This window comes from Haliotis rubra, unplaced genomic scaffold (assembly GCF_003918875.1).
Source record: "Haliotis rubra isolate DU_JTF1 unplaced genomic scaffold, ASM391887v1 Scf556, whole genome shotgun sequence".
Taxonomy (NCBI): domain Eukaryota; kingdom Metazoa; phylum Mollusca; class Gastropoda; order Lepetellida; family Haliotidae; genus Haliotis; species Haliotis rubra.
Window position 1 is genome coordinate 694,413 of NW_025767253.1, and position 21,686 is coordinate 716,098.

Here is a 21,686-nt window from a genome sequence, read left to right on the forward strand (position 1 = left end):
CTCGCCCACCTAAATGCATCAGTGACTAAATATATGGCAGATGTAAGCCCCCTTTTAGATATCGTGTTTTCGTTAATGTTTTAGGTTAACAACTGATTTTCAGCTCTTTAAGAACAAAATTTAAAACTGACTAACACCGTCTGATGATGAGTCAAAATTTAGTAGAGATGTCGTAGATTAATTACATCAGATAACAAACAAGCAGCTGATGTAGTTCATAATCATGTTCAATCCCTAGAGCTGATTTGTCCTGATGCGCCGAAATTCATACTTGGAGATTTTAATGGATGTACCCTGAAGTCTGTGCTCCCCACCTACAATCAGTATGTAACATGTTGTACACGGAAAGACAAGATCCTTGACTTGTGTTATGGTAACATCAAGAACGCCTACAAATCATATAGTAAACCACCCCTAGGAGCTTCGGACCATAATTCTGTGTATTTACTACCCACATATCGTCAAAAGTTAAAAGCAGAGAAGGTTATTGTTAAGATTGTCAAATCATGGAACTAAGAATCTATTGATACCCTACAAGGATGTTTTGCGTGTACGGATTGGGACATGTTCTATGATGCAGAACAAACATTAGAAGGAATGTGTGACGTCATTACGGATTATATAAATTTTTGTGTCAACAACATAATACCAGAAAAAGAAATCAGAATTTTCCCAAGCAACAAGCCCTGGATCACAAAAGAAATGAAATCTTTATTAAACGAAAAGAAACGAGCATACATGAAGAAAGATAGAATAAAACTCAAATGCATACCGAAGGACATAAATCTCAAAGCTCGTGAGTGTAAACTAGCGTACAAAGAGAAAGTTGAGAGACAGTTTCAGCAAAGCAATCTGCAACAAGCCTGGCAAAGCGTGAACACGATGATTGGCAAGAGCAGGCGACGACAGACAACCAACGCTGGGGATAATAAAACCTTTGCTGAGGACCTCAACACTTTCTACAGCCGCTTTGATTGTCACGACTTTACCAATGAGAGAGCTCAAGTTAGTGAAGCCGTACAGGATAGTGAAAGTCGTATCCATATATCAGAAGATGACGTCATTCAAAGCTTCTCCAGAATTAACATCAGAAAAGCAAAAGGACCTGACAACCTTGACGGCATTGTGTTGAAGGAGTGCAGACTTCAACTGTGTACAGTTTTCACTAGATTGTTTCAATTCTCAGTGAATACACACGTTATTCCTTCGGTCTGGAAAACATCAGAAATTGTACCAGTTCCTAAAAAGACACAACCTAAAGAACTCAACGACTACAGGCCAGTTGCTCTTACATCTATAGCAATGAAGTCGCTGGAACGCATCTTGTTGAGACATCTCCGTCAGGAAGTTGCCGACATACTGTACCCGCTTCAGTTCGCCTACAGGTCAAGGAGAGGAGTTGTTGATGCCACACTGTCACTCCTTAATAATGTCTATACACATCTAGAGACACCTAAGTCATACATCAGGATCCTCTTCGTTGACTTTTCATCTGCGTTCAACACCATCCAGCCACATATCATGATACAGAAACTAGACATGGGCGTTAACTCATACCTCATCAAGTGGCTTCGATGACAGGTATTTATGTTCTAACCTTATTGATTTTCATATTGATATAAACTAGATTGTTCTCGTCACGATATGGCTGAAATATTGCCGATGTGACGCTAAGTAATAACTCACTCACTCACTCACTCATCAAGTGGATCGACAACTTTCTTGTGGACAGACAGCAGTACGTGAAAGTTAACGGGGCTGTATCGAGTACTGACTGACTGACTGAGTTTGGTTTTACGCCGCTTTTAGCAATATTCCAGCAACATCACGGCGGGGGACACCAGAAATAGGCTTCACACATTGTACCCATGTGGGGATTCGAACCCGGGTCTTCGGCGTGACGAGCCAACGCTTTAACCACTAGGCTACCCCACCGCCCCCTGTATCGAGTAAATGGACCACCAACACTGGTGCACCACAAGGCTGTGTAATATCTTCTGTTCTTTTCACCCTCTACACCAATCATTGTGCAAGCTCGAATTCAACCTTTTCAACTGTAACGTTCGCAGATGATGCAGCAATTGTCGGCAAACTGAACGACACTGATTCTGAAGAACTGTATAAAGAGGACATTAATCATTTTACGACTTGGTGTGCAGAAAACCACTTACTCTTAAATGTCACAAAAACAAAGGAACTGATAATTGACTTTCGGAGTAAACCCACAGAAATGCTTCCAGTGATAATCAACAATGAATGTGTTGAGACAGTGTCGGAGCATAAGTATCTGGGAACCTTCATTGACTCTAAGCTGAACTGGAACTCTAACACTAAAGCACTATACAAAAAGTGTCAACAACGTCATCATCTCATGCGTAAATTGAGATCTTTTAATGTTAACCCATCCGTGATGTCATCTTTTAATGTAGCATTTATTCAGAGTATTTTAACATTTTCCTTCCATTGTTGGTACGGGTCTCTCTCAGTTCATCTCAAATCTAAAATAGACAAAAATGTTAACACTGCAAGTAAAATCGCTGGAGTCAGATTTGAATGTTTATCATCAATATATGAGCGGCAAATCGTGAGTCAAGCTGTCAAAATCATATCTGACTGTACTCACTACTTTAATTCGGAATACAACCTCCTCCCTTGAGGCTACCGCTACAAAGTTCCAATTGTGAAAACTAAGAGAGACCCTACATCCTTTATTCCAAGTATATCTCTCTTAAACAAATGTGAAGATACCTAAATCAAAGAATTTATGTAGATATCTTTGGTATCTCTCTAATGTGTCTGTAGCTCTGCTGATGTAACACAAATTCCTGAAAAGGCATTAAAGTATTATTCTATTCTATCGTTATGGACAGGCTTTTGGACATGTTTACTTACATGTGAATGATCCCTTGCAAGAATGACATGTCCTTCCTTCTTCTTGATCTCCTTTGATTCAGCTCTTGATAAACGGCAGGTTAAAGTCTCAATATTGTATTCAATACTCAAACATTGATCATTTTCAGCACATTTTAGCTGACACAGTTTGATGCCAACGTTCCTGATAACATAATCGTCCCTCTCTGTCTTCATTGTTGTACACTGCTTCGTGCTTGATGTTGAGAACTCAAACATCAGCAAAACCGTTAATTTCAGGAGTATTTTCACACAGCCACTCACATACTTCGGTGCCATGTTCAAGAGCTGTCGAGATCACCGCCTGTGAGAAGTGAACGACTACCACGAGGTTCAAGGATCAGTGTGAAGGACTATTTCACCAATGTCTGGAGGCTTCACCAGGTAGTATTGAACGTAAAGTTATGAACGCCTGTGTCTGCAGACTACCACCTGATACACAGTGAACCCAAGAATGGAACACCTATCTCAGGAAGCTACCACCAGGTAGACAGTCAGTACAAGCTACCTGTCTTGAGACTACAACGAGGTATACGGCAAACAGAAGAACAGAGAAGACTGCAACGATTGTCATGAATATGCAGAGAGTAAGAGTCACGTGTTCCTATCAGCGAAGGGACTTAACATCACATCACGTGATTGGTGTGTTGCAAAATGGGATATAAACATAATGACATAAATCTTTCAGCCATGTCTGACTTTGACAAGAGAAAACGTGTTGGGTTTTGTTGCATTTAAAACTTTTCAGAGATATTGATATCGATGTTTTGACATTGCCATAAGTTTCCTGTGTCTATGTATTATTATTTATAAATGAAACCGCAGTCCATCCATTCGTATTCCTCCGTCTTACTTATTGTCAAAGAGAACCAACGGGATTGGACGAAAGGCTTGTTATCTTGGTTGATGCACGTCATCAGGCTTTTGCGTTGATGGATGCTCATAATGAGTTACGTACTGCCATCATGTAGCCCAAATATTTCTGAATGCACAGTTCAATCACAAACATTACGCCCAGACGTCATCCTTAAATCTATGAGCTAGAGGCACCTTTGGACACTAATCTACCCCTTAAGTCAGATCCCTCACTTACCCACACACTAGATATCTGTGTTGCCCGTACCTCAGTCAACAGTGCTACCAGGAGTATATACATCGGGGCACCCATGAAGGGCCACCTCCTCGTGGTGGGTGCTGGGTCACGCTAAGCGCCCTTCAACCCCCTGTTGTGGACCCGGGGGAATATTTGGTCCACCAACCTGTTTGCCGTGGGTTGCGCCCCTGTGTCGGTGGAGGACGGGATTCTGGTGGTTGAGGGCAATAGGAGCCTGGAACCGTGTTCCTGTTGCCCAACACACCACTTTGACCCTTACTTCACCTAGACGGGTGGTAGAATGGGCCCGGTTCTACCAATCGGCTGGTCACGCCGAGCCCTGTGCATGGTTCATCTTTTTGCACAAACTTTATTATTTTGGTCTTGGCTATTTTGAATTATCATGTACAAATTATTAATAGATTAATATGTCTAGAGTCCTATGCCAGAAGGCGGTGGCTCATGGGCCAATCTGGCAATATAAACCGCTGAATTCTGTGTTTCTCCAGAATGATGTCATGGGCGAACCAGCCTGACATTTTTTCTTTCAGATTCTACAGCTATTTATGTTTTATTTGCTGGATTATAACATCCCTGTAGCCCTGGTGGAACAGCCTGGCTTCCGCTGTAACACCGTCCTTGCTGACACTCCATGGCGGGTGGGAGGGGAGCAGGGATGTTGAACACTTTGAAACACCATGGCTTTTTCCATTCAGTCTGGTTCATCAAAACACAAACGTAGACATGTGGTATCTACATCATCAGATGATGGATCTCCTGACGCTGTCGAATCTTGGCCGAGATTCATTGTGATTTCATTTCTAGATGACAATCCTTTGAAACTGAACCCATTCGCTATTTCAAAGGGCATTCAAAGGTGTCTGTGGGGAGGTGAAGGACGTAACACGTCTCCGCAACGGATCATTGTTAGTGGAATGTCTGAGGAAACAACAATCGGATAATCTGTTAATATTAAAACAGTTCGTCAATACACCGTTGTTGTCTCGGTACATAGAACGTTAAACTCTTTGCCGAGGTATAGTCGAGACAGGGCGCATTGTCTTTCTGATATGAGTGAGGAGGACATTGCAGCTGAGCTGAAAAATCAGGGGTGATCGCTGTAAAGCGATTCACCAAAAAAAGAGATGATGGCACTATTACTAAACTTACTACTTATCTGTTTACATTTGCACTTTCGAATCTTCCCAAGTGTATAAAAGCCGGATACTTTAACATTGGGGTGGAGGTATATGTACCAACTCCACTCCGATGTTTCAAATGTCAAAAGTTTGGTCATGGGTCCAAGTTCTGCCGTAACAACACGGTCTGTTCCCGTTGTGGAGGCGCTCACGAGTCTTCGGAATGCACCAATAACATCAAATGTGCGAACTGCAACGGAGACCACTTGGCCTCATCCAAATCCTGCCCATTATATGATCGCGAAACAAGAATTCAAAAACTCAAACACACGAACAACATTTCTTATGTTGAAGCGAAAAAGCTTGTTCCTCTCACAACTGCCTCAACTATATTGTACTCAGATGCAGTGTCCTCTCATACCACTGCCTCCAGACCTTCCCAGACTTCAACAGCCTGTCAAACATCCCTATCTTGGGTTCATGGCAAAATCATTATCGATGATCAGATCTCTCCATCTCCGTCAACTATATCTTGTACAGCTTCCCAGACAGAGCGTGTAGCATCACAACTTTCAATGGATCATTCATCTGAACCAGAATCCGTGCCGGAATCAACACCAGCACAGTCCAACATATCAAAAATTGGCAAAAAAGAGAAAAAGCAATAAAAAATGAAGACCAGAACTCTTCAGCATTTGGAGGTGCCTTCCTCTCAGACACCTTCAGTAAAGGTTCAAAATCAGTTTGAACCTTTTGAGATAGAGGTCAATTCTTCTCTCCCTAGCCATGGGAGAAAACCCCACTCTAATGTACGACCTCTCATTGAGCCTCCATGAACTGCTCAAATCATATTATTCAGTGGAATTGTAGAGGACTAAGGAACAATTATAATGATTTACAGTTACTGATTCAAGATTTAAAACCATCGGCATTTTGTTTACAGGAAACCTATCTTAAAAATACAGATCAATTTGATGTAAGACAATATAATTCATATAACTACTTTTCTCCTCCAGGGCCTAGAGCTACTGGGGGTTCTTCCGTTTTGGTTAGACGGGGTGTTATACATAGCCCTGTTCCCCTAACTACATGTCTTCAAGCTGTTGCTGTCAGACTGACTCTAAACATCGTTTTCACATTACGCTCACTGTATGTACCACCATCTTCTTCTCTTCAGCAGACTGATCTTCAGACTCTCTATGACCAGCTCCCCAAGCCATGTGTCATCATGGGTGATTTAAACGGTCATAATCCACTTTGGGGTAGTTCTGATACAAACAGAAATGGGAACATATTGGAAGATTTTATTTCTAACAACGATCTGTGTATTTTCAATGATAATTCGAAAACATACTTACATCCTGGTACAGGTACGTACTCTTGTCTAGATTTATCTCTTACTGATTCCGGTCTGCTTAATGAATTTGAATGGTCTGTCCACAGTGACTTGTGTGGCAGTGATCATTTCCCGACCATTCTTAAAACAATCACTCCTGCTGATGTTGCTCCATCATCAAGATGGAACTTCAACAAAGCAAACTGGCCTTTGTTTGAATTACTGTGTATTGACAAACTAACTCCTGCTCGTTTTATTGATGCTCTTGATTCAGTACAATTATTTTCTGATGAACTACATAAAATAGCCGATGAGTGTATTCCTAGGTCCTCTACAAATCCACATATACGTAAACCATGGTTTAATAATGACTGCAAACAAGCTAGAAAGGCACGGAAAAAAGCTGAACACTATTTCCGTCGCCACCCAATGGTGCATAATTTAGATAAATTGAAAATTTTAAACGCTAAAGCACGTCGAACATTTAAGCAAAATAAGCGCCAATCTTGGCAAAATTATGTTTCGAAAATAAATTCACGGACGCCGGTGTCCAAGGTATGGAACATGATCCAGAGAATTAAAGGTAAGGGTACCAAATCAAGCATTAATCATCTCAAAACTGGGGACCAATTGTTAACAGATACATCTGATATCGCAAATAAACTGGGTGAAACACTTGCAAAGCATTCTTCCTCGTCAAACTATGTTCCTAAATTTCAAAAATACAAACAATTGCAACAAAAGAAACAAATCAATTTTCATTCAGATAATGGGGAAGACTATAATGAAATCTTTTCTATCCACGAGCTTCATACGGCTCTTGACCAAGCCCACAATACTGCAACAGGAGCTGATAACATTCATTATGAACTCCTGAAACACTTACCTGAATCCTGTTTAGAAACACTATTAAATATTTTTGATGACATTTGGACATCTCGTCAATTTCCTTCATCTTGGCGTGATGCCATTGTTATACCCATACCTAAACCTGGACGTGATCATACAGATCCCTCAAATTATAGGCCCATTTCCTTGACTAGTTGCGTTTGCAAAACCATGGAGCGCATGGTCAATAACAGATTAACTTGGTACTTAGAGTCCAATAACTTAATCACAAATATCCAATGTGGTTTTCGTAAAAATCGCAGTACCATTGACCATTTAGTGCGATTGGAGTCATTTGTTAAGAATGCCATTCTTAACAAGCAGCATGCAGTGTCAATATTTTTCGATTTAGAGAAAGCCTATGACACGACATGGAAGCATGGCATTTTACAAGATTTACATGATTTTGGTTTACGAGGCCGTTTGCCTCAGTTTATATCCGAATTTTTAACTGATAGGCAATTTCAAGTCCGCGTGGGTTCTACCCTGTCTGACCATTATAACCAATATCAGGGTGTCCCACAAGGTAGTATTTTGTCTGTCACATTGTTTAGTGTTAAGATCAACAGTTTATCCAAGGTTTTAAACGATTCAATTGATGGATCACTTTTTGTGGATGATTTTAATATTTCTTGTCGCGGTAAAAGTATGCATACTATTGAACGGCAACTGCAGTTGTGTTTAAACAAAATAGATAAATGGTTTCTTGAAAACGGTTTTAAATTTTCTAAATCCAAAACCAATTGTATCCATTTTTTTGTAGAAAATATAAACCGCATAAAGACCCCGAACTGTCTTTAAATGGCTCTCCCGTCAAAGTCGTTAAAGGAAGCCAAGTTCTTGGGTTTAATTTTTTGACTCGCATCTAACTTTTCTTCCCCATATCAAGTCCCTAAAAACTAAATGCTTGAAGGCACTTGACTTGTTGAAAGTCGTTTCCAATTCTAAGTGGGAGGGATCAAGCTACCCTCCTACAATTATATCGATCATTGGTACGTTCCAAAATTGATTATGGCTCCATCGTGTATGGTGGAGCCTGCAACAAGTAATCTAAAACTTTTAGATTCTGTCCACCACCAAGGTCTAAGACTATGTCTTGGTTCCTTTAGAACTTCACCTGTTGACAGCCTCTACGTCGAGGCTGATGAGCCATCTCTTACACAACGCCGTATAAAATTAACTTTACAGTATATTACAAAACTTTATTCCAATGAGTCAAACCCTGCATATAACTGTGTCTTTAATCCCCGATATGAAGATCTGTATAACAAGAAGCCTTCTCTTGTTCCGCCTCTTGGTATAAGAGTGAAACCTTTCCTTTCTGCTGCTGGCATTGAGCTAGAACATATAGCTCCTTCCCGTCTTCTTTCTTCTCCTCCCTGGCAATTGGTTAGGCCACAAGTCGACCTAACACTCACTAAATTTAAAAAATCAGAAACTAATGACTTACAATATAAACAAGAATATAATCAATCAAAAAGTAAATATAATACATATAAATCCTTATTTACAGATGGGTCCAAGGATGGTGGCGCGGTTGCTTGTGCCACTGTCATTGGGTCCCGAACAATATCTTCCAGATTACCCAATGACAGTTCAATTTTCACAGCTGAAGCAAACGCAATCCTAACAGCTCTTAAATATATAAATAGACACCCTAAATATAAACAATACATAATCTTTTCTGACTCTCTGTCTTGCCTTCAGGCGATTAAAAATCTTTCTTGTAAACATCCACTTTTAATAGAAATTATAGAATTATATAATGATCTTGCAACTGGCCAATGCGACATCGTCTTCTGTTGGTTACCCAGTCACGTTGGTATTTCTGGGAATACAATGGCCGATCTTGCTGCAAAGGCAGCACTCAACAAATCTGTGACACCACTTCTTATTCCATACTCTGATTACAAAGCAAGCATTCGAACCTACATCCGTGATCTGATGCAGAAGAAGTGGGACACCCAAGTAGGTATAAATAAATTACATGAAATAAAACCCTATATTGGTTACACCTACTTGGGTTGTCAGTCCAGATTTGAAGAGGTCATCATGCGACGATGTCGTATTGGCCACACTAGATATACTCATGAGTACCTATTAAAAGGTGAGGATCCTCCGTTTTGTATCCCTTGTGATGAAAGAATCACAGTCAAGCATGTCCTGCTTGACTGTGTTGAATATTCCATCACAAGGGATATTTATTTCAAAGTAAAAACTATGAAGGATCTTTTTAGTCATATAAGTTCTCATTTAATTATTGCCTTTTTAAAAAAATTAGACTTGCTAACTGATTTGTAAATAGATATATATTTTATTGATGGTAGTTTAAGGGGGTTGAAGTAGCGTAAAATTATTGTCCTCCTGAGAGGGTACGTAAGTCCCAAAACATTTAGTCAATTTAAGTGTACCAGGTTTTTAATCGTAGAATATGTGTACTTTTAATTTATGGCTAGGTTTCTCTTCTGTCGCCAATGGCTGAAGGGATGGTGTAAATCCAGCTAGGGTCCATGCAGGAAGCAAATGTACTGTAAGTCCCCATGGTCCCTAGTATGGTGATCTACCTTCAGTTGTTGGTGATCAATAGCCTGTTTTTATATTGTATCGTCTTGTATAGTTCAAATGTTTTAGATTTAGTTACTAGTTTTATATCTATATCTGTGATAATCTAGTTATTTTACTGTTCTTCGTCGGCAGAATTTTATAATTTCACTTAAATTGTTGTTATATTTATAACTTGCTTTAGTCACGATATGGCTGAAATATTGCCGATGTGACTAAAAATCTTAACTCACTCACTCACTATACATCGGAGCTAACCTTTACCTATACTACAAATCTACCTGTACCTTGGACTACTATGGTACCCGCACCTTAGATCATGTAACTACCCGTATATTGACAAATACTGCAACGAACAGAAACCAGTCCGCATCTTAGACAACAGGTACCGATACGTTATAACAGTGAGCTAATCGCACATTAAACCAAAGAGCTATCTGCACCTTAGATCTTAGAGTTACCAGTTCCTCTGACCACTAAGTTACCCCTGGTGAGACCGCTCCTCAGGAACAAGGGATACTCGAACCTGTGACCCATGAGCTAAACATTTCGTACAACTCAGATCGGATCGTAAGATCAGGACCAGTTACAATTGGCCTAAGATCGGTAAGCGGCACGGGTGTAACTTTTAGCTAAGACGATTGTAACATTAGCGTAACTTGCTAAGATTGATTTTAGTTAAGATCGGTTAGTGGAACGGGGCCCAGGGCTATTTTAAGATATAAAAGATAGCTTGTGTAGTCGTCTACAGCAGGCAGACCATGTGTCCTTCAAGACATGGTAACATCCTATCAATTTGTACACGTCTTTTTTCCGAGAATAAAAACTGAAAAAAAACATAAAAATAAAAATCCCATCAACAGTTTCTCAAACTATCAATCTTTTCAGCCAGGCGTAATTATGACTTGAAATATGAAATAATGATTAAAACAAATCTATGTACACAGAGTAATCAAGAATAATCGAGAGTCCTGTAATTCATGACTAAGCTAAGTGTGCATTAGCAGGAGTGCCTGTTATCAGATGTTCATTCATCTTGTCAACTTGACTCAAAACAAGCCATTTCAATACCTTTTAAAGGTTTTATGGATAATATCAATTCGGCTGTTACTATTGGTGATTGACAAATAGAAATATTTCCATCTTGTTTCATCCACAGCTGCTGTCAAACTTTCAAGATATACATGTAGGGCAGACGTGTAGTTAAGGCGTTCGCTCGACGTATCCAAGAAACAGATTATATTCTCACAGGGGGGGGGGGCAATATGTGAAGCACGTTGTTCATCAAGGCATGTTATTTTGTTAATATCCAATATTTCCAATCTAGGTTCCATTCTTGACATAGTTTCAATTTTGATCTATTCTTTGAACCTATCCATAAAAATTTGGTTTATCGGTGTTTACTTTTAAACCAGAAAAAAAGATAAAAAAAAGTTTGAAGTACGGCGTGGAGGCATCTTTCAGACCCATTGAGTGTACAAGTTGTGTCATCTGCATACCGAGAAAGAAGATATTCGATGTTTCCAATTTGAATACCTTTTATGTCGTTAATATTTCGAACAAGTATTGCAAAAATGTGTACGCAAAGAAGAAATAGATAAGGTGATAATGGATCTCCCTGACGACATCCTCTGGATATGGTGAGTGCAATATGTGAAGCATGTTTTGAATCCCGCCCAATAAATACATACACGTAAGTAACTTTGTTAATCATGTCGTCCGTTATTATTTAGTAAAAATGAAACAATGATAAACAATGATATGTTTTAAAGAATACTTCATTTCATCAATACATATGGAAAATAATCAGTCATCTTTCTCATCGGGCTCTTCTTGCGTCTGTGTTGGCTTCTGAAAAAACATATAGAAATTCCATAAATATTTACTGTCCCTTCACTGTTGTTGATGCTAAAATACTGCTAAATAATGTTTCTGTGTCGTGAAATTATGTTGAAGAGTGCAAATTCCCATCAGTATTTATCGAAAACTTACAAAATAAGTACAGATCAATCAATCTAGACCATTAATCATATACAATAGGAATTTATTAGCAACCAATTTGACAAAAAGTGCAACTGATTTCATCTGGTTATATTGTATGATACTTTCCCAAAATACGGGCGTCATTTACAGAAGAAAGTTGTTACCCGCAATAGTTTTACTGGACTGAATATTCTGTATTTCTTACAGTTGACCCAAATTAAAATGATTAATTGTCTTTTAATGGCAGGATAAACCTTTCATGTAAAACTATTTCTTCATGTCACATCTTCATTTCTTGTTTAAAAGTCGAATACTATATTTACTTATGAGGGGGCTGACATTTGTTGTGAGGAATCACAGTCTGGTTGTTAGGGAAGTGACGTATTGTTTACGCTATAAAATAACGAACTGGGGTCACAGACTCGAATGTAACATTATCCCCTGATTTCCTGTACATCGCAGATAAGCAAGAGTGTCTACGTGACTAAATCTGTGTCGGCAGATTGGATACTGGACAGAGGAAACAGGGAATATTCCTACATTTGAAATCATGTCTACATTTTGGTCATTTAATGAATGGTAACATCATAGTTAAGTTAATAGTCGACGTTTGTTTGCAATTTAATTGATATTACCATGACTCTACATCATATTATTTGCAAACACAGACACAGACATACTGTAACATAGTTTGGATATGAATGTGCATTTATTAATTTACCACTCTACAAACCTGAACAAAAACAGGTTTTCACATTTCCTTGTACTATTGATTTTGATCTTGTCAACATTGATGCCCATGTAGTAAACAAAAACACTCATTCTAACACTGCAAGTAAATTTATACTAATCGACACAAAGATGTTATGTCACAAGTTATATATATCACACATATGATGAGAAAACATCATAGGAATACGTACTGTTACAAACAAAGAATGAACGTTCACAAGGTAAGATATAGAATATGCCTGAAATTCTTAAGTGATGAAAACATTTGACTGTACAAATTGACGTTTTAGAACAATAATGTGAATATGCAATTACCTCCTTTAATAAAGCTGTCGTCTTGTCACAAGAGTAAAATGGACAGTCTTCTACATCTACGTGTGGTGGAACTTTCCACCAGCTATGTTCAGAGTCCGATTTTGAACGCACGGCTTCCTGCTCTGACCTGATTAAGTATCTGGGAAAATTCCTGAGAGCTGGCACCGAGATGCAAGATAGCAAGTCGTCCATGCAGAGAAGGCTAACCGCACAGCAGTAATCGGGTGATTACAATAAAATGTTGGATCTATTAAATAGTACAATACAAAAATCAGTGATTGTAATGAGACACATGACATATTATTACACTTAACAGAATGTTCAGAACAGTTTTCAAAAATTTAGAATTTCTCACAAATATTTACGTACAGCTGTAGTTTCATAACCATTATTTACAAGTTAATATGCATTCCTGCAGTGAACGGAGACATAGTTATCAGGAAATGTTTACCTCAAAATGTTTCAATAACGATTTTACCAGGTTGTGATTTGGTTTCAATCAAACTTTAGGAAATCCTTCGCCAATGTTTCAATAACGTTTCTAAAACGTTGGTGTGTAGAAGTTTGGATTTTGTGTCTTGATAACGTTTTAATAACGTTACTCTGAACGTTTCAAAATAACATGGAAACATTATAAAAACGTTTTCATGAAACATTTCCATGAGAAACCACTATGAAACGTTTTATAACTCATTAAGGCCGAGAGACGCACATGTGCGAAAATTAATTAACTCCTCACAGCGAGAGACGCACATGTGCAACAACAGAAAGCACCTCTCATTCAGCGAGAGACGCACATGTGTGTCGTACTTTTAAACATCGGACTGTTCCTATTATTTCAACCAATTTAGTAAAACTGAGCAAATATTAGCTTTTCTTATGAGAGATGCTACCTTTAGTGTCAATCAGAAGAAGTACTTAAAGTGTTTTGATAGCAATTGCTAATCATTTTCATAGGCTTATACAGCGTTTGGCAAATGAACACATTACGATGTTTTTACAGAGGTAAAGTGTCCGGTACTCTTCAATGGGAATGGATACTAAAATACTTCTTATGCCCATTGATTGAATTAGATGTAATGGTTTAGAGGTTACTGAAGATTATATTTTCTTCACCTTCCTAATAAATAGGAAATAATATACGAAATGTCAAGGGCATGCAAAGAATTCAAACACAATAGAATAGTTTGAATCTACTTTTAGGTATTATTGCGTTGTCATGTTTCATATAATGAAATATATTGTATAAACACAAATAATTATTCGAATAGGTTAGACATATATTAACTTACCAATTTAAAGCTAGCTGAATTGTAACTAATTATTTTCCATAATCTAAAGTTGATAATGTTACCTAATCGAATATAAAGTGATAGGTCGCGCCTTTGCATGGAATATATATACATGTCAGTGTTATTACAACAATGAAATCTTTTACTACGTTTGTTACAAAACACAGTAAGTTGGTAATTCCAAAAATTCTTAGACATACACAGAAGTAATATCATAAATTATTACATGTAAACCATACAAAAGGTATTTCAAGTATTTTTGTTCAACCTGTTGAAAGTTTCACGTTGATTTGAATTGTCAGTTTTCTATGCAATTTACATGAGCTTTGTGTAACACATTTGTATTTGATCTCTGCAATTATCAAATCCGGTGTAATTATCACGTGTATCAATGAACTCAGTCTCTATTGATCCATCGTCAATAAAAGCTGGATAGTTACGGTATCGATACACATGCGTATAATCATTCAATCAGATTACAGTAATGAGATAACTGAACACCTCTTTCGACCTTGAAATAACAGCCTCCGGTAGAATGCATATGTAGTTACGCCCTTGTTGAAAGGTTTGTCCCGTGACAAGTGTAAAATAAACAGATGCGCTATTATATCATTGGACAGCTTGCCTTATGGAGTCACGCCCCTCGCTGTAACGTTATGCATAGATGCACATCTGTAATCTTACGCACCTCGTTTACTTTCAGTATAAATATAGGCACGCCCACCTTCATAAATATTTGGGGGGATTCAACTGCAAGATTATACAATATAATAATTCAGTATAGTGTCACTTCGTGAATTCTGTAATACGTGTACTTTTGTTTGGATATTCATTCGTATCAAGGTGAAGATTATATTTACATATACAGCAAACCATTATGTTTTATGTACTAGTTGTGTGCGTAAAATGTACATGAAAATAAACGCTATCTCTACTCAATGGTTGGATTTCAATCGCTTTGTTTGATCTCTGAGGACAAATGGCACCCGGGAAGAGCCACCTCCTCGTGGTGGGTGCTGGGTAACACTAAGAGCTCTTCAACCCCCTGTTGTGGACCCGGGGGGATATTTGGTCAACCAACCCGTTTGCCGTGGGTTGCGCCCCTGTGTCGGTGGAGGACGGGTGGTTGAGGGCACTGGTTCCAGGATCAGTGTTCCTTTGCCCAACACACCACTTCGGCCCTTGCTTCACCTAGACGGGCGCTTGAATGGGCCCGGTTCAATCAATCGGCTGGTCACGCCAAGCCCTGTTTTACAACTTTTGTAATGGAAATATGGCATTTTAAAAGATTTACATGGCCTCGGATTGCGAGGTCGTTTACCTAAATTTATATCCAACTTTTTAAATGACAGGCACTTTCAAGTCCGAGTGGGTTCAACCCTGTCTGACCATTACAATCAGGATCAGGGTGTTCCACAAGGCAGTATTTTGTCTGTTACTTTATTTAGCATTAAGATCAAGAGTTTATCCAAGGTTTTAACCGATTCAATCGATGGATCACTTTTTTGTGGATGATTTTAATATTTCTTGCCGTGGTAAAAATATGCATACTATTGAACGGTAAGTCGGCACCCATGAAGGGCCACCTCCTCGTGGTGGGTGCTGGGTCACGCTAAGCGCCCTTCAACCCCCTGTTGTGGACCCGGGGGGATATTTGGTCCACCAACCCGTTTGCCGTGGGTTGCGCCCCTGTGTCGGTGGAGGACGGGATTCTGGTGGTTGAGGGCACTGGTTCCAGGAACAGTGTTCCTTTGCCCAACACACCACTTCGGCCCTGACTTCACCTAGACGGGTGGTAGAACTGGCCCGGTTCTATAAATCGGCTGGTCATGCCAAGCCCTGTGTATGCGTATTTTGATACACACGTTTTAGACACTTTGGAAAATGTTTTCTGAATTGACTTGGCTTCATGTTTATGTTTTTGCATTTGTAAATATTTCAATTTTGTAATTTGCCTAGAGTACTATACCCAGAAGGCGGTGGCTCATGGGCCAATCTGGTGGAAAAATTAATCTTTTAGTTTTTCTGCTTGAGTATATCATCCGAGTATCCTTGGTGCTACAAGTTGGAGATCCACTTGTGTTTAGCATTGTCCTTGTGATACTCCGTGGTGGGTGGGGAGCTCGGATGATGAACCATTAAAAACTAACCATGGCTTATCAAACTCCAAACAAAAAAACCAAACGTCCTCTTGACAATGACCCTGTTGACAACGAACTTAGACTGCCCAAACCAACTGATTACTGGCCACGTTTTGTTGTAATTCAGACCAAAGATGATACACCATTAAAATTAAATCCTTTTGCTGTGTCTAAAGGTATCCAAGGCATTGCTGGCGATGTGAAGAATGTTAAAAGATTACGTTCTGGTGCATTGTTAATTGAGTGTGGCAAGAGGCACCAATCAAACAACCTACTGAACACTGAAACTTTTGTCGGCATTCCCGTCACCGTTACGGCTCACAAGACCCTTAACACGAGCAAGGGAATCGTAAGAGATCGTGAGCGATTGCTGGCTGACATGTCGGAACTAGATATCGTTTCCGAAATGAAGGATCAGGGTGTACTCTATGTTAAACGTTTTTCTACACGTAAAAACGATACAACCATCAAAACCAATACTTATCTGTTTTCTTTTTCTTTACCCATTGCTCCAAAATCTCTCAAGGCAGGTTATTGTAACCTCAATGTGGAGACTTACATTCCAAACCCTCTCAGGTGCTTTAAATGTCAGAAGTTTGGACACGGCGTAAATACTTGTACATTGTCTGTTGTGTGTGCTCACTGTGGTGAAAAGACACACACAACAGAAGATTGTAACAGTACTGTCAAAAAAGTGCATCAACTGTGCAGGGAACCACCCAGCTTACTCTAAGGACTGTCCCGTATGGAAACAGCAAATGGCAATCAATCAAATAAAATTCACGCAAAACATTAGTTTTGCAGATGCCAAGAAACTAGTCCACGGCTCAGAACAGACAGACAGTTATGCTTCCATTGCCAGAACAACGGCTGAGGCAACATCTAGAGTAACCAAAGTATCTGCTAGTTGTCAGACAGACTTAACCTGGGTCAAAACAGAATCTCCTAAACCTGTCTCGCCTGCTACGTCTACACAAACTGTAAACTCACTTCCCGGTACATCTCGAACCCAATCAGAGACATCCCCTGATCATGAACCATCTTCTCAGTTGTCAACAAAGTCTCAACAAGGTCTTGTTAAAACCAAAACTAAAAAGCCAGATGTTACCAAAAAACTCAGTGGCAGAGCCCCAAAGGGGTCAGAAAATCAAATTCAATTATTCAACAAATATGGATCTCTTGAGGATATGGACGTGTCTGAAAACGTCCGTAGTAGGGCACATAGCTTGTCGCCCACCAAACAAGTGCGGGGTAGATCCCCAATAAATCCCCCTAAAAGATAGGTTATCAGCATAATATCCTACAGTGGAATTGCAGAGGACTAAGGACTAATTTCAATGAATTGCAGCTTTTAGTCCAGGATTTAACACCATCAGCGTTCTGTCTGCAGGAGACCTATTTAAAACAGACAGATGATTTTGTCCTGCGTTCTTTCAATGCATATCATTGTTTTTCACCTCCGGGTGACAGGGCCACTGGCGGATCTTCCATCTTAGTCAAACAGAATGTTATCCAGAGCCCAGTGTCACTAACTACTCATCTGCAGGCTGTTGCAGTGCGAATTACTTTACATGTTGCGTTTACATTGTGTTCTGTATATATCTCTCCGTCTTCAACGTTTCACAAAACTGATCTTCAAGCTCTATATGACCAACTCCCGAAGCCCTGTATTATTATGGGAGATTTAAATGGGCACAACCCACTCTGGGGTAGTGTCAATACAAACGCTAAAGGTAAACTACTGGAGGAGTTTTGTTCAGACAATGACTTATGTATTTATAATGATGGTTCCAACACGTATTTACACCCTGGTACAGGAACCTATTCTGCTCTCGACTTATCAATCACGAATTCAGAATTACTAAATGAATTTGAATGGTCAGTCCACGATGACCTATGTGGAAGTGACCATTTTCCTACTATTCTAAAACCTATAAACCCAACTGATATTACTCCATATTCGAGATGGAACTTTAAAAAAGCTAACTGGCCTTTGTATCAAGCTCTGTGTTGTAGCAGACTTAAACCCGACCTCTTTATAGAATGTACTGATCCTATAAAGGATTTCTCTGATGAACTAATTAATATTGCTGATGAGTGTATCCCCAAATCCTCTGCAATTCCACACATACGAAAACCATGGTTCAACAATGAGTGCAAACAGGCTAGGAAGGCACGGAAGAAAGCTGAGAATTATTTCCGTCGCCATCCTATGGTCCATAATTTGAATAAATTTAAAATTTTAAATGCTAAGGCACGGCGTACCTTCAAGCAAAATAAACGTCAATCCTGGCGAAATTATGTATCACAAATAAATTCACGAACGCCGATATCAAAAGTATGGAATATGATCCAGAAAATAAAAGGTAAGGGTTCTAAATCTAGCATTAAGCATCTTAAAGATGGAGCCGAATTATTAACTAGTCAATCTGATATTGCAAATAAACTTGGAGAAACTTTGGCCAAACACTCTTCCTCATCGAATTATTTACCTCAATTCCAAAATTATATAAAAAACAACAGGAAAAGAAAACTATTACTTTCATTTCAGATAATGGGGAAGATTACAATGAACTGTTTTCTATTCATGAGCTTCATACTGCTCTTGATCAAGCTCATGATACGGCTACAGGTGCTGATAACATACATTATCAGCTCCTGAAAAACTTACCGGATTCATGCTTAGAAACCCTTTTAAACATTTTTGATGATATTTGGACTTCTGGACAATTTCCTTCTTCATGGCACGATGCTATTATTGTACCCATCCCTAAACCTGGACGTGATCATACTGATCCTTCGAATTATCGACCAATCTCATTAACTAGCTGCGTTTGCAAGACCATGGAGCGCATGATAAATAATCGACTTGTGTGGTACTTGGAAACTAATAACCTTTTAACAGACATTCAATGTGGTTTCCGTAAAAACAGAAGTACTATCGATCATTTAGTGCGTTTAGAATCCTTTATTAAAAATGCCATTATTAAAAAACAACATGCAGTGTCGATCTTTTTCGATTTAGAAAAAGCATATGACACCACATGGAAACATGGTATTTTAAGAGATTTACACGATTTTGGATTGAGAGGCCGTTTGCCTCTTTTTTATATCACAGTTTTTAACGGACAGGCAATTTCAAGTTCGCGTGGGTTCTACCCTGTCTGATCATTACAATCAGGATCAGGGTGTCCCACAAGGCAGTATTTTATCTGTCACACTCTTTAGTATTAAAATAAATAGTCTGTCAAAGGTTTTAAGTGATTCAATTGATGGATCTCTTTTCGTGGATGATTTTAATATTTCTTGCCGTGGTAAAAACATGCGAACTATTGAGAGACAATTACAAATTTGTCTCAACAAAATTCATAAATGGTGTCTTGAAAACGGGTTTAAATTTTCGAAATCCAAAACCAACTGTCTACATTTTTGTAGGAAATACAAACCCCATAAAGATCCTGAATTATCATTAAATGGCACACCCATCAAAGTTGTCAAGGAAGCTAAATTCCTTGGTCTCATCTTTGATTCGCATTTAACCTTTCTGCCACATATCAAAAAATCTAAAAGCCAAATGCCTGAAAGCACTGGACTTGTTGAAAGTCGTTTCCAGTTCAAAGTGGGGGAGGGGACCAAACCACCCTCCTTCATTTGTATAGATCACTTGTCCGCTCGAAGCTTGATTACGGCTCTATCGTATATGGTGGGGCCTGTAAAAGCAACCTCAAACTACTTGATTCTATCCATCACCAGGGTCTAAGACTTTGTCTTGGGTCTTTCAGAACCTCTCCCATTGACAGTCTCTACGTTGAGGCCGATGAGCCGTCTTTAAAACTTCGCCGTATCAAATTGTCCCTACAATATCTCACAAAGTTATATTCTAATGAATCCAATCCTGCTCACACTTGCGTTTTTAATCCTCTTTATGAGGACTTGTATAATAAAAAACCTTCACTTGTTCCACCTCTTGGGATAAGAATCCAACAATATATTTCTGCTGCTGGCATTGAGTTGGAGAATATATCTCCTTCCCGTCTTCTTTCTTCTCCTCCTTGGCAATTAGTGAGGCCACAAGTTGACCTAACACTGACAAAGTTTAAAAAATCCGAAACTAACGAATTACAGTATAAACAAGAATATAATCAATTAAAGAATAACTATAATACATACAAATCCTTATTTACCGATGGGTCCAAGGATGGTGGCGCAGTGGCATGTGCCACTGTCATTGGATCCAGAACAATATCTTCTAGAATACCTGATAACAGCTCTATATTTACAGCAGAAGCAAACGCCATCTTAACAGCTCTTAAATATATTCAAAGACATCCCAAACATAAACAATATATAATATTTTCTGACTCTCTTTCTTGCCTTCAGGCGATTAAAAAATCTCTCTTGCAAACATCCACTTTTAATTGAAATAATCGAATTATATAATGATCTTGCTACTGGCCAATGCGACATCGTCTTTTGTTGGTTACCCAGCCACGTTGGCATTTCTGGGAACACAATGGCTGATCTTGCTGCCAAGGCACCACTCAACAAATTTGTGACACCACTTCTTATTCCATATTCTGATTATAAAGCTGGCATTAGAACTTACATCCGTGATCTGATGCAAAAGAAGTGGGACACCCAAGTAGGTATCAATAAATTACATGAAATAAAACCCTATATCGGTTATACCTACTTGGGTTGTCAGTCCAGATTTGAAGAGGTCATCATGCGACGATGTCGTATTGGCCACACTAGATACACTCATGCATACCTATTGAAAGGTGAGGATCCTCCGTTTTGTATCCCTTGTGATGAGAGAACCACGGTCAAGCATGTCCTGCTTGACTGTGTTGAATTCTCCATCATAAGGGGTAAATACTTCAATGTGAAAACAGTTAAGGATCTTTTAACACTGTTAATTTTCATATAATTATTGGAAAGTTCTTTTTTAAAAGAAATTGATTTAATGAATGAATTTTGATTAATATATTCTGTACATATATGTATTTTAATTATTGGTAGATTTGATTAGTAACTTAGATTGTGAGTGGCAGTGCCCTCAAAGGGGGTTGAAGTAGCGTAAAATTATTGTCCTCCTGAGAGGGTACGTAAGTCCCAAAACATTCAAAGTAAATTTAAACCTACTACTCTTTTAATCGTAGAATATATGTTCGTTTAATTTATGGCTAGATTATCTAACATTGCTAATAGCTGAGGGGATGGTGTAAATCCAGCTAGGGTCCATGCAGGAAGCCAATGTACTGTAAGTCCCCATGGTCCCTAGTATGGTGATCT

The 21,686-nt window shown here is 38.9% G+C and overlaps 1 long non-coding RNA gene across 1 annotated transcript; it reads right to left on the reverse strand.

The window, feature by feature from the left end:
- Positions 1-11,690: 11,690 nt before the first annotated feature.
- Positions 11,691-13,051, reverse strand: LOC124253850. Its single transcript, XR_006892311.1, has 2 exons — positions 12,959-13,051; positions 11,691-11,779 (listed from the first exon to the last, which is right to left on the reverse strand). It is a non-coding gene; the product is annotated as an uncharacterized LOC124253850 (long non-coding RNA).
- Between the last annotated feature and the right edge of the window lie 8,635 nt (positions 13,052-21,686).